This window comes from Ischnura elegans, chromosome 7 (assembly GCF_921293095.1).
Source record: "Ischnura elegans chromosome 7, ioIscEleg1.1, whole genome shotgun sequence".
Lineage (NCBI taxonomy): Eukaryota > Metazoa > Arthropoda > Insecta > Odonata > Coenagrionidae > Ischnura > Ischnura elegans.
In genome coordinates, this window is record NC_060252.1 from 15,477,214 (window position 1) to 15,492,204 (window position 14,991).

Genomic DNA, 14,991 nt, shown 5'->3' on the forward strand with positions numbered 1-14,991 from the left:
GCCAGAATTAATTTCATCAACAAACTTGTGACATTTTTATAATTCATTTAAGCAGGAACCTTAACATTTTATCACATGTACCATCATTATCCCTCAGAGAGACATGCCTCCTGGCATGATATGAGCAGTTAAGCTGGCATACTCATTGCACCAGAGCTAACTTGGTGAATAATTTCAAATCTGACAATTTCTGTAGATTTATAACTTTTAGCATTCATATATGACATTAAGCTCAGGATATTGATTTACTTAATGGGTTATTCAATATATATTTAACGATAAAATGAAAAATTCAGGGTTAAATATTTGAAAATTTGAAAACTTAACAGACGAGTTGAAGAATGTATGCTTTAACAATTATCACCAATATTTACCAATTTAAAATCTAATAGCTACATATGTGTACAGGCATAATTACTAATTTTAGCATTTTTACAACACTATTTCAAACTTGCTGCTAACCCCTTTCGACAAGTTCGTGGTGTCATTTACTCTTGCCGAGCAGCTCAACTACTCCGGCCTCGCACATGCATCTAAAGGGGTACGTTGTAATAAAAACTCCAAAAAGTGATTCTTTACATCAAGGATTGGGTTTCTATGAACGAATTAATGAACTAGAGCATTAACAACGTCACTACCTCAAGGAAAGTGGGCAAAAACTTTTGCATTTTTTCATTTTCAAGCTATGAGAAAATGGCTGAATGAGGAAGAGAATGATCTAATAGGTGAATTCCTCTCTGATTTCCAACGAGGTCAGCAATCTTCACTTTATATTTTAGAGCAATTCAATTATTGAGTAGAATGTAAAGCTGCAAACACCTCTGCAAGAAGAGCAAAGTTTTCACAGTACAGTCTTGCAATTCAATCTTCATTCCTTGTTCATCACTTTCTACCTATCACCAACTTGGAAACATTTAAAATAATAAGTCATTTACTCCAATAAAATAAAGAAATACGTGAGCCAATATCTCATTACTGTTGAAGTTTCAGGGGATATATATTCTAGTACACCATCAGCAATGTAAGGAATTTGAGGCCGCTGTACAAAAACTTTTGCAATCTAGTAGATTCCTATAGATCTACCACCATGCATTTCACATCAGTATTGCACAAAGCATATAGCTTAGGATAGTAACATGCAAAAGTGCCACTTCCGGTCAAAATTGGAAATCATGGTCCATGACAGGAGAAAATGTAAAGAGATAATCGGTTGATTTCACATGAAAACGGCAAAGTTGACGATTTGCAGAAGGGGTATACGATTGTGTCCGCATTGTATACTGCAAAGGTCTGAATTGCTTATGGCTGTCGGTCCTAAATCAGCTTCTTAACGGAACACATAGGAAAAGATAGGATGGGAACTGTCATGAGAAGGGAGTGGTAATAGAGAATAAAGGACTGTACTGTCGTGAGTTGGTGACGCAACCGATCAAGTGAAACCAAAGGTATCCTTCTGAAATGTATAATACAGGAAATATAATACTTCAGCCCTAAAAAGAAGAAATAGGTGTTCCAAATGATAATGATGGACCTTGAACTCTTTCAATGATATTTGAGAAAAGGTATCCTAAAACGATGTTTAATCTGATTGTTTGGAGTAATATGGAGACAAATCAGTAAGCAACTCAACTGCTATGAAATTTCACTGCTAACAAAAAAGTCTCTCTTTTCCGTGACGAAATCTTAAATCTCGTTACCTTTCCGGTTAATTTCAATAACGATTAATCAATCTATAATATCAATCGAAAAGAAGGATAAGGTTTCTTGGTTAGATAACTATGACTTATACCACTTCTTTTTTTAAATAATGCGACCCGGGTTTCGACGAAAAATAATCATAATCAGGCGAAAATGAAATGAAATTCGTAAATTAAGTAAGTTTTATATTTAAAAAAGTGGTATACGTAATAGTTATCCAACCAAGAAGCCTTAAAATGGATTAACACAGTTAAAAATGGGTTAGTGAATTTAGTACGAAAAGAAGCTGGGTGTTTTGGAATTACGGTTTAAAATATTTCAAACTTTCACGAGATACTCACGTATCATCATCAATCCTTGTTTGTTTTGACGTAGCTCTCCAGTCAATTCTCCTATCGGCTAATCGTTTGACACCTACAAATTCTTCTGCTTTACATCCTTTATCACCTGCGCTATGTACACTCACTTTCAAAAGAGTTAGGACAAAGTTTGCGGCGCCACTTCTACTTCTCGAGGAAATAGTTATCCTTACTCTTTTTGTTTTCCTTGGTTGCTCACCGAAAATATTCCGTTTGCGGGTGTAGATATATGCACTCAGAGGGAGATATTTTACTTGCAAATTGGTCATTCTTTTTCTATTTATGTTGGATTCTACGATTATTTCGTGTGTATTTACTGCGTACTTGCCCCGGTTTTCACTGTTAGTTCGTATTTAAGGTATTATAAGACTCCCAAATTTCAAGAAGTTACGATGGCCTAGTGGAATAAATGCGGTGCTAAATGAAGATAACTGTAAGATCGATTCCTCGTCGTGGAAAATGTAATTTTTACCTTTATCCTATTTCCTTCACTCGTTTTGTATTCATTTCAGGTTTCAAATCATTTAAAATTCGCTTTTTCGCTAGGTTTTCAAAAGACTTCTCCGTCGCTCTCCTTATAACTTCCGCATCACTCACATGAGATATTACATTTGATCTTCAACATTCTTACGAATAATTCATAGATTACAGGTTTTTGAGAGCCCGTAGACAACCTGCACAAACGAATTCAACGAAATGAAGCGAGATGATGCGAAAAGTTGTGATTTGAAATAATGCAATAGTTACCGCATATGCCCACTTCGATTGATTAAATTGAGCGTACAGGTTCAGGTTGATAACAGTCAACATCTATTTAACAGTGACCTCGGCCCTTTTCCTCATTCTGTCACCGTTACATACATGCAGACTACCATCAATTGGAACCAGAACCACAACCCGAAGATAACAAAATAAGCGTCGAAACCAGTTGTACGATAACGTAAATTAAATAAAACACATAAGATACTGTTTGTATAATTTAAACCTGTTTGAGAATTTGGTGATGGCACAGAAGGTGATTTCGCCAGTACAATCACGGAAAGATGCCAGCCATAACAACTCCAAGAGGGTATTTATTACTTGTATTTCCGCCAGCAGTGACCTTGACCTCCCCACCTGCTTGCCTCCTGCGTGAATTACGATTCTGTCCCTCTCCCATTCATCGATTCGCTAACAAGGCGGCCTTCGCGTCCTCACAGTCCCTTGCTGCCATCAGGGCAACGCAATTCACACGGGGAGAACCACTGTACGTGTACATTGTGGAGATGGTTGAACCGTTTACCGCGCAACTACAACCAGACCCTCGCTAAAGACCTCAAGGAAGATGGGTTCACTCAGACCTCTGGAATCGCAATTCATCGAAAAAACTCGGTAGTGGAAGGAAAAGATAAGTTACGACGGAAAAAATCTACCTCATTCAGCCATTCTCTGATTAGTTTTAAATAGGGATGAGTCGATTCCATTTTTTCAGAGACTTTCATTTCTATTCCCGATTTCATCGATTCCCATACACATTAAAAAGTGGGCTATTGATTTTATAGTAACATTGCAGTCAGTAAAAGTTAAGAATTGAATAGAATAAAATAACAAATTATGTGGACCAAAAGTATACTATTGATTAAAAATAGCGATTTAGTATTATAGTAATATATCCTTAGCTTTAATAAAATAATGAACTCTTTAACTGTTGCTGATATAAATTGTTAGCTTGATAATGTACAGTACACAATAGTATCAGGTGTGTAGCGGCCTTTATGCCCCAAGCTTACGGTCTTTTATAAATATATTTACATTCCTGCAGTCGATGGAAACGGAATCGACTTTAAGCGATCGATTCTAAATTCCGATTCCGTGCCCGAGAATCGGTGGAAAAGAGGATCGATTCAGTTTAAAATAAAAAAACGAAAGTTGCCGCCCGCGTTTCATGAGTCGGTGACGTCAGGCTCGTTAATTCGATCCGTGAGAACCGCTGGTTGAGGGTAAGAATCGCTAACAAGAGTACAAGCAACAAACAACGACGCGAGATTGGAGCGCGAGGCCCAGGAGGTGGGGAAAAACGTTGACACTCCCTGCATGAGTTCATGACGTCAACAACTTCCCTACGAAAGGATTAAGGCCGTCGGTTTTTAACCGCGGATAGCTCAAGAAGAATGCGATGAACAGATTAACGGGGAATTACGGTTACATTAATTTTTTGAGCCCTATCACAATTTGCAATAAAAATGGTGAACGAGCCCATATGAGAGGACATAGTATGTTACGAAGCGTAGAATCGATTGAAAACCTTAAAGTTAGGATGACTTAATTAATCTTATTCGGCGAAAAAACGGACTACATTTCGCTAGCGGGACCCTCACGAGGTAGGGTTAATGAGAGATGTACAGCGCGTGCAGCGATAATAAGCAAGGTATATTTAAGAACGTTATGCTTATTTAATCATCATCATCATTGGTCAACAGTCCTAAGATTGGTTTAACGCAGCTATCCACTCAATTATCCTATCAGCTAATCTTTTCGTACCTACGTATTTCTTCTCTTTCACATCCTTCTTTACCTGTTCCACATAGGCATTGTCTTCACGAGAGAAAATTGTTTTGAGCAAATCTGAAGAATAGGAAAAAAACGTGCGATTAGGATCGCAAGAATTTTTTTCCGTGTGGGGATATGTGATTACCTAGTGCACACATTAGCATTTGAAAGCGAATCGAGCTGGTTTTAATAGTGGAACTTCTTCACACAGAAATCCTATCTAGAAAATTAAATCCGTGGTATTTTCCGAATGCTTAAGCTGGAAATGGAACTTCGTGGGAAGTGGTGGGTGGTCCATATAGAGGGGAATTGGTCGTACTGCAGCGAATGCGCGAGTTTCAACCGCCGCAAACAGTGTCACAGTATTGGATGAGATCTGCCCTCGCCATTCAGATTAGTTCCCCGATTGATTCACTGAAATGAGTGAATGCGATGAAAGGAAATGCCGAGATAGCCAATTCAGAGCGTCTTCCTTTCGCATGTGTCATTCCATTTGAATTCCGCTTTCAGGAATGCCAACTTGCAAAAAATATTGGGGGGGCCCAAACCGGGGATCTTGCCCCGGGAAATTTTATAAGTAGTGATTTTTAAGTTTTTTTTAAAGCATTTTAGAAGAGCCATACGATCAACATTAGAACCCTGATAACTCGAATCTCTATATCTGGACACTCCGGGGAAAATTGACAAGGCTGACACATTTTTTCCTCACACCCATAACGAATTTTTGAGGGGGCTCGGTCCCCCTCAGACCCCATGGAGTTGGCGCCACTGTCCACATGTCCACTCAACCCAACTCTCTCTGATTCCTTTCAAATTTGACATTATTATTGACCATTTAAAGTTAAAAAATGCCACTTTTAAAGTTTTATAAGCAATACAAAATCTCTTCGGTAAGGTGGCCCAAAACATTTTTTGAAAGTTAGAAGCGCGTAGGAAACTTAGTGTGTTTGAATGAAAAAAAAAAAACAAAAAACAGCTTGACCACACAATATATGACTACTGAATCGCCTTTGTAAGACACAAACCGCGCGGAATCCTTAAGATACATTGAAAACATAATAATAAAATTACGTTTAACAGCTCAAATATGCGTCTTAAAATTGCAATTCATGTTGCACATGGACAGGAAGTTATTTGAGTCATTAATTTCGGCCAGTTTATTCCAGTTCGGATAACTGTGCGACGCTGGATGTCTATTTTAGGCACGTCAGTAGGCACAATAAGGAAAAACTACCGAATTCCATTATTCTTCAAATCAATGGTTGGCGAGTTTACTTCGTGGAATGGTGACGTGACATAACAAAAAGAATGTGCTATTTTCCAGACATTATTTATTAAAAAATCTACCGGTTCCGACTTTTTAAGGTCTTTATCAAGAGGTAACAGAACCTCAGAATCACAAGTAAACGTTGCTATATTTCACACAGTATTTATTAAAAACTACCGGTTTCGACCTTTTCAGGTCATCATCACCGGATCATCATCGGATTGTGGCCTCATCTGGGCCAAGTAAAAGAAATAATTCAAATCAAATCATCAAGAGGTATTAGAACCTCTTGATAATCACCTGAAAAGGACGAAATCGAAAGAGTTTGTAATGAATACCTTATGAAATATAACAGGACACTTAATGTGACTAAAACAAAGTTTATTTTTCATTCTATTCAACATACTTCGTGCATCCCTAGCAAGTTGGGTCTAAGTGGTGTCGGGGATGTTTCTTTGGCTCGCTCCCTCCCTAGCCCCACTTCTCCCTCTCCCCACACTTTTCTCCACCTTCCTTAAAGCCGTCCGTCTACCCCCGCACTCCCCCGATAAATCAATAGGCCTCACACACTGCAAGGGAACCGACGCTCATCCCTCCAAACGCCGATACAAACGCCCAAAGGAGAAAAAAAAAAAGAATTCAAACTGAAAAGAAAATTTTTGAATCCTCTCTCTCTCGAGAAAAGCAGTCACGGAACCCACCTTTAACCTCCACAGTCCCGGGAAATACCTACCGCCATTTTTTGTCTGAATTTCATGGTTTCTGGTCAATTAAATGTCAACAAACAACATTTGCGATTTCCATTAATCATTCTTCTAAATGATGCTGTCTTTTATCATGCTCGCGAGGTTTCACTCATGAGTGCCGGGTCTGTAAGTCCGAGACTTTTCACCCTCACACCTCGGGAGGGGAAGAAAAGAGGAGGGACACAGGATAGGAGGCGCCGCCGCGATGAGAGCCCGATGACGCCTCCAGGGTCAGGATAAGGATGGAAGGAGTAGGAGAGGGAAATCCCAACGCCGTCATTAGGGCGGCGAGGGCCACTACTAGCGAAACCATGATTTGCTGTTCCAACAAAAATGGATTAATATATTACAAGTGAAAATATTCCATGAATTTTTCTATAGATGCTGTCATCTGTCAGAAATCACTGAACTAGTTGCAATAACGGCATTTCACTAAGCGAAGCGGGAAGAAAATTCAAACGCCGATGTATTTTAAATTATACGCCAGGACCGAGGAGGATAATAGAAACTACACGTCCTGAATTTTATACATGTAATATATTTAAAACACCAATGCTTGTTCCAGTTAAAAAAAACAAATATGAGTTTAAAGTCGCATAATTGGTCTTCTACCGGAGGGTAGACAGTATTCAATACGTGAAATTCTAAGCAAGAATTGGTAAAAATATAATTACCGAATATTAGTACACAATTGAAAAGGGCTATTTCATTCATTACAATTGAGAGAGAGGATATACAAATGTAATTACATTAACTTATCCAGCTACAATCATTTTGAATGTAAATTAATTCCAATTGGACATTTTATTATAAATATATATGGATATAATATAAAAATTTAACTTTGTAACGAGACAATATCCATTCCTCAAACATTTTCAAACACTTATTCCCTGTAACTTAACTTTTACTACATCCATCCCGGTGAAGTGTGACATGTTTTCTCTTGGCAGAGAAAAATATAATAGCCAATATTTCAATACATTCAATTGGAACAAGCTTGACCAAGAACTGTTCTACATTGTTGTGATTTCAATTTTAATATATTTTGACCAAGATTGTAAAATTTTACCCAATACAGAATAAACAACAATCTTTTGATGCTTGGTAAAAGAGCTATTTGAGAGTATTCATATGTTATCTCATGAGCTGCCAGCAATATGTGATTTTCATTAAATGTCAATCCCTGCAAAAGACAACGTATTTTGAGAAATCAAATATTGCCGCTTTTGTGACTAGTTTGTACTGAACGTTTGGAATGAATAAATTATTTAAACGTAAAAAAAACATTTTGTAACTGATGATTTCAGGATAAACTGCGCGAAACCTTTCCATTATTGAAATTGAAAGAACTAAATTTGTTACATTCACTAATATGTTTGAAAAAGCGCGACCCAGGTTACATAATATAGTTTTATTTCATAGCATATGACGATGTAACTATGTTATGAAACCAGTATCGTGCTTTTTCAAATACATTAGTGAGCCAAACAAAGTTTTTTCTTTCAATTTCTATTAAAATATTGTGAATTTTGAGAGTCAACTTTTTAAGCGAGCCGCCGCCATGACTAAGATTTGGGAGATCCTGGGCGCGAAAATAATATCTAGGCCACTCGTAGCTCTCCTGGACATTCCTGCGACGAAACATTACTAGGAGAGTGAGGCCTCTTGGGATCGGCTAGAAACTAGAAAGAGTTGCCTACGGGCATCACCGCCAAAATAACGATGCATAATTATGTGCTCTCCGAAGCACCGCCAGGGCTACTTCTCAAAGCTATTAAAGAATAACAAGAAGTCTCGTGAGCAGCAGGAACTTGTTTCTTAATGGAAGTGTTTATGGGAGATAAGGAAAGTTACCGCGTTAATTATGACACGGTTACGGAAGACAAATGGGCAAAGTAAACAATAGACACTAAGTTTGAATTGCAAAAGGCAATACGCAGGGCAGAATTAATTACTGGCATTAACAGTAGGGTGTGTTCAGGGCGAGGTGAAAATCTTGAACTACAGGCAAAAAGATCAAATCGTGTAAGTAGCAGAACATTAAGGAGAACTAGGCGGTTGAAGAAAACCAGTAAAACAGCTGCCAACAAGAAAACACCATTAGAGATGACGGATTATTCGAAGAAAGATTTCGTGTTTTCCCGGCGAATGGACTTGGTAAAGAGTTCTCGGGATCGCCACCGGGTCAGGAACTCCATATCTGCCAACGTTTCGATAGTTGTGAGGTACTCCATGGAAGAATATGGTCAATAAGTGGCCACTGCGACCGTTTACTAGAATATTATTCCTAAACATTCCTATATTAAATAATGCCACTTGAATCAGCAGTGCACACTTATATCACATCGCTTCTCTATCATGCATCATTTTCCTTTGAAATTTCATAATAGCAATAAATTATATTTCCAAGTAGGCTTCCGCGGAGATTATGATGATATCTGGTGATTTTTCCGGGTATTCTTCCGCGTTTATCCATTTTGTAGGACAATATTTCGCCAACGTTCCAGTTGGCTTCCTCAGGTCCATCTTCAGTGATTTCACCACTTCAGTCCACTGAAGATGGACCTGAGGAAGCCAACTGGAACGTTGGCGAAATATTGTCCTAGTGATTTCACCCCTTCAGTCCACTGAAGATGGACCTGAGGAAGCCAACTGGAACGTTGGCGAAATATTGTCCTACAAAATGGATAAACGCGGAAGAATACCCGGAAAAATCACCAGATATCATAAATTATATTTCCTTGAAAATGTACTCACTGACTTAGTGATTTAACTGAAAGGTTGGTTTGGATAGGTGACGATAGAGCTCACCCCAGACGCAGCCACAGGCAAGTGAATATCACGTATTCACGATAAAAGGCCCATACTTTTCTGGTCTACCTTGCACAGAGAGGAATTTATTTGGAATTGTGCGAAGGCTTCAGGCGGGATTAAATCAACTCATTTAAACAATTCTAAGAACTTGACAGAGGACTTGTGATGATTTTAGAGCCTATACGCGAACAAGGATGAGAAGCAAAAAGGCTACTTTATCCGGAATGAGCAACGGGAAATAGCAGAGTGAAATCAATTTTCGAATCAATTATATCTTTGAATAGAGCGCAAATGGAGGAATTAAAATGCTGTCATTTGGGTACAAATGGAATTTCACAGATATTTAGGCAACAAATATTTGCAAGTATCGCGCCATTGAATGTCCACTGCACTGTGGAATACGACTTTCATACCTATTTTTTAAACTGGAAGACAGACCTGACAGCGTAAACACTTAGGGTCACCCTTCCCACCGCAGTTCAATATTCATGATGAGGTTTGTATTTGACCCAAATTTCAAGCCTTAATCTACTTACAAATGAAAAACAAGCATATAAGTAAGGAAACCATTCATCGAATGCAACATAATACTGCATATTTATTTATTGGAGTGAGATATTATGGACGGTGACAGCAGCCGAGGAGACAAGAGTGGAAGCAATCGAGATATGGTACTACAGACGAACGATGGAGATAAAAAAGACCGACCTAGAAAGCAATGAGAAAGTCCTGAGAAGAATGGGAGAGAAGAAAAGTCTTCCAAAAGCCTACCACTAAGTGGGCCAAACCATGAGACATGATGGCGTTTGAAGACGATCATCGAAAAGTGGGCGGGAAGAAGGGCAAAGGGTGGTCCTCAATGAGTTACATAGGGTAAGGAGAAACAGGAAAAATGGAGGTGCCTACGAGAAGCAACCTCAAGTATGTAAAAGAGAAGAAATGTATGAGCGCGAAAAGATTAGCTGATAGGAGAGCTGCGCTAAACTAATCTTAGGATTCCTTTCTTACCACGGTGAGAGCGCGCTGGTCGTTAACCTTTTGATTGGATTAAGCTACGATATTTTTTCGCACGATAAAAATATCGTGTTATTAATAGTAGCGGGTGTAACTTTGTGGAAATCTATAATCGCAGGAATAGAAGGATCAACAACTTTGCTATTTCCACATAGTAATTTATTGACACCGACCATGGTTTCGTTACAGAGTAACATTATCAAGGCCAATAATGTTACTCTGTAAAGAAACCATGGTCGGTGTCAATAAATTACCATGTGGAAATAGCAAAGTTGTTGATCCTCCTATTCCAGCAAAAATATCGTGGCTTAATCGCAACGATGCAACGCAAGATTTATGATGAATACAGCTACCTTGATAAAAAAAAATTCCATAACGAAACAAAAATCCGAAAAAAAAGACCTAATGTCCACATTTCCATGCAAAAGGGTGTATGGAAAAGAGGTGGGAGACTCGTGAGAGAATAAGGGTGATATGTACGCAAGAGAGGCGATGGAGGAGATTTATAGCATGACGATCTCGGTGATGTCTCGGTTGATGAGTTTTATCAAGTATACTTTTACGCGGGAAATACATATTCAAAGAGTGAGATCACCATGATGGACATTTCTCAAAAAGTAATTGTTGCGCTAAAATAAATGCTGCGTGGCTAACACCCAATTAAGAAACATATTTACTGGACATTTCTTTTGTCACGCTGTTTGAACAAACCTTGGTCCAAAGTTCATTTAATACCTACCACACAATCACTCCACTTGCAACATTCACTGACAATAACTGAAACAGTAGCACAGTTAAGTTTGATAATATTATTTAAATCGTCTCTCTAATGCTAATTATTATCTCAAAAGAACAGCCTAAAAAAATCTTTGCACCAATGCACGCATACAATCAATGAAATATTACTTCCTCATTATTTACTACGGAAGAGAACTTATGAAAGAAGATAAGGAGATCTAGGAGAGCATTAGATAAAAAGAGGGAGTGGAGGGGATTGCTGAAAAATATAAAAACATGATGCGGCAGTATGACGTTCAGAAGGCATTAGAACAGAAAAAAAAGATATCCAATACGGATCTCGGAAGAGGTAAAAATATTCTGACTGAAAACAACAGTTTGAAATGTAGACATCGCGAAGAAATTGAAATCAGAAACGATTTCATGTGGACGGAAAAGACAAGACGGGCGATATATACGCATTGAAGAAGAGGGGGACCGAACTCGCATTCACCTCCGAGACCATTGTCTTCCATTAGAGAGCAGTCAAAGAGTCTGGGGCTTAGACAAAAAACGGAAGAAAAACTTTGAAATGTTAAGAACACTCAGAGTTTACGTTTCCAAAAGGCATCACAGTTGCTATTTTCAAGTTTAGCCAAAGAAAGAAACATAATTATCGAGATAATATTTCATTCATCCACATCCTGCATTTTATGGCACGGCATTCGGAGGCAGCGATCGAAAACTGAGGTCATTTTTGCCAAGAAGGAAGGGTAGAGAGGAATGGTACAAGTACTCTACATCGGCATAAGCCTGCTCTTAACGAAAGGCACCAAGGGGACCACGGCTTATAGCCTCGTTCGACGGACGGAGTGCTGTACATGAAGTGCTATCGACAAAGCGCTCAAGCAGTCAGTCCGGCAGTCTCTGAAAAATCTCCGCAACCACCCAGATTAAAACCCGGAACTTCAAGGCGAAAAGCCGCAACAGCCCGACCCCCCCCCCTTTCTTATCGCTATCTGTATAACAACATTATGGACGTATATAATCGTTTCTGGATTGATTTGGCGGAAGTTCGATATATCCATGATGAAAGAACACATGTGGTAATTTTCACACTATTTTATTCCAAAACTCAACAACCAATCCGGTTTCAACACATTGCTTCATTTCCAAGGAGACCTTGGAATTCAAGGAGACCTTGAAAATGACAAAATGTGTTGAAGCCATGGTCGGTTGCTGAGTTTTGGAATTAAGAGTAGGGTAGTTTCCTTCATCAAAGAAAACGAAAGGCACTGATTGCGATTCGTTACCCACCATTAGTGTATTAATAATATACAAATTATTTGGTTTTAGAAATCCCAGTTTAGACGAATCTTAATGGTCAATTTTATCCTCATTTGAAAAAGGCCAGATTGGCGCCCATGCGATGCCACTCCACATAACACAGGGACCCAGATGCTATACGAGTAGTCAGGAGTTTTACATCGTCTGAGATTACCAATGCATGCATGTGGTACAGAGCTTATGGAAACATCTCTTAATAAGCCTTATTTCAGCCAAGAGCTACCTGCTAGCGGAGTACTCTGCTACCTGCTAGCAGCCAGCATCTCAGCGCCGCACATATTCTCGCCCTTAGGTCACCTCACTTGCGGCAGCGGGAACAAGAATGACGTCACGCGGCGTTTTCCCATCATTCATACTTAGCCGTCGCGTTTTCGCGCGCTTGAAAATTTTCATGTTTCATTTAATCGCTATAAATTGATATCGTAATTTAAAAATCTAAAAGCGTGAAATACGTACTCCAGGAGTAATAATCTTTCGATTTAGGTAATAAAAAAATAATAGGAAACCACCTTATTCGAACTTCTATGGAGTTGACCAATCGCCTTTTGCTCCATGGGTCTGTAAAAGAATCAATCAAAACAGCTAGAATTCTATTGCATGGCCGTATTCGTAACTACGTAATGCTTCTACTCTTATTAGAAGAGATTTTCCAACGCATGATGTGTCCAACTGCTCACACGATACTATGGACTGCTCTACCCAAAGCACGTAAGCAGGGATTGGGTAGCCGCTGAAAAATGTCCACCACTATGGGATATTAACCTGGACCCACAGGGTCGGAAGCGAATACTTGAGCCACCACACCAACCAGATCCCCTCCAATCCATGATTTAGGGATGAAGGATTCGATAATATTAGGCATAAGCATGATGCTTGCATCTCGGACTCTGTCCCACATTATTACCATTAAGAATGGAAAACATTATTTGATAATTTTATTAATTCATAATTATATTTCTAATTAGTTATTACTGGAGATATGTCGGTACTTAGGTCAGATAATCCTCTCGCCGATGTTGGCAAACTTTATTCTTACATTTACAGGGCTTGATATTTTTTTAATTGGCAAGTGACAGATACTGTTTAAACCATTCACCAATCCGAACTTTTAATATTGTAGATGTCATTCTTTACGTTTAGCTCCACTGTTCAAGACACACTATGACGTTATCTCATATTTTAATAAATCAATAGATATCTGTTAGTACAGGCTCTATGTCTGCTTAGGATTCGTGCAATTTCTGCTAGGCTTTAATAATAAAAAAACATATGCCGTGAAGATGCAAGGATTAAGAGTGCGAAACGACTGCAAGATGATTTATTGGTTAAAAAATTCTGGCCTATCACCAATAATAACCAGAAACATTCGAATAAAACTTATAAAATAATGCGTACATTTAATAAACAATTTTCACCCGTAACTATAATATCTCAATATCACTCATTTTGAGTTTAGGCAAACATGGAGATAAGAGAGCAAGGAATCAATAGCAACGGAGGAGAACCAGGAAAAGGTCTACCAAGTTACAAATATACATGAACGAATGAACACGAGTAGAGGAAATTCGAGTATTAAGAACAACAATTACACAAATGATGCAAGCTTACTCGGTATCTGATGTTTAATTGGAAAAGACATTTCAAATCAGCATTTTTTTCGGAATGAAACTCGAATGTAATTGAACAAATCTAACAGAAAACTCAAGCTCTTCCCGGTAAATGAAATCAATAAGGAATTTTCAAAACTTATCGTGAAGAATTAGGATGATGTAGGCAAATCGTAGGGTAGCAATAATTTATATGAGTATCATAATACTTATTAGAAGCATAAATATTATGCGGAACAAGAAACAGCTTACGCTATTTATGCCGATGCATTTAGTACCTCTCTCATCAGCATCTTAACAGTTTTCAAGTTCGTCGTTTCGAAAGGATGAAGAGGAAAATATTATTTCTTAATTACTGTTTCTCAGACAAAATCTATCGATCTAATGCTCTTTTTGATCAATATTAAACACGTAAGAGTTTTGAATAGCTCAGCAACAATGAGTCATTTCATAGAAAATCAAAGCTGGATATAAATACCCTGTTCTCATTTCCTAACGATAACTGAACTACATATTCATGAAACGAATAAATCAAGGACTTATCTCTCATTTGGAATAGATTCATATCGGGAAACGCTGACAAGCCATTTGTAAAGCAAGTTCAAATCATTAAATCCTTACAAATGCGCATTAGATACTAATGCAATTAAATAATCGCGTAAAAGGATTCAGTCCCATTGCCGTTAAATTAATTTCGTTCCACTTCGTTAAATCATTAAGCCCCGAATAATGATCAAATTCCATGCCGAAGAATTGAACTGGTCAATGAGACCACGGACTAATCAAATTTACGCAGTAGTAATAAACGCCCTTATCCTATAATTTCAGCATTGAAAAGATTTTTCTTCTTGGTCCTATTTCAGGCATACCCAATCACTACGTCAGTAATT

General features: G+C 38.3%; 1 protein-coding gene across 1 annotated transcript in view; it reads right to left on the reverse strand.

Annotated features, from left to right (window-relative positions):
- LOC124162227 (kielin/chordin-like protein) overlaps window positions 1–14,991 on the reverse strand; it is a 61,101-nt gene that overhangs the window by 4,081 nt on the left and 42,029 nt on the right. The window lies entirely within an intron of this gene.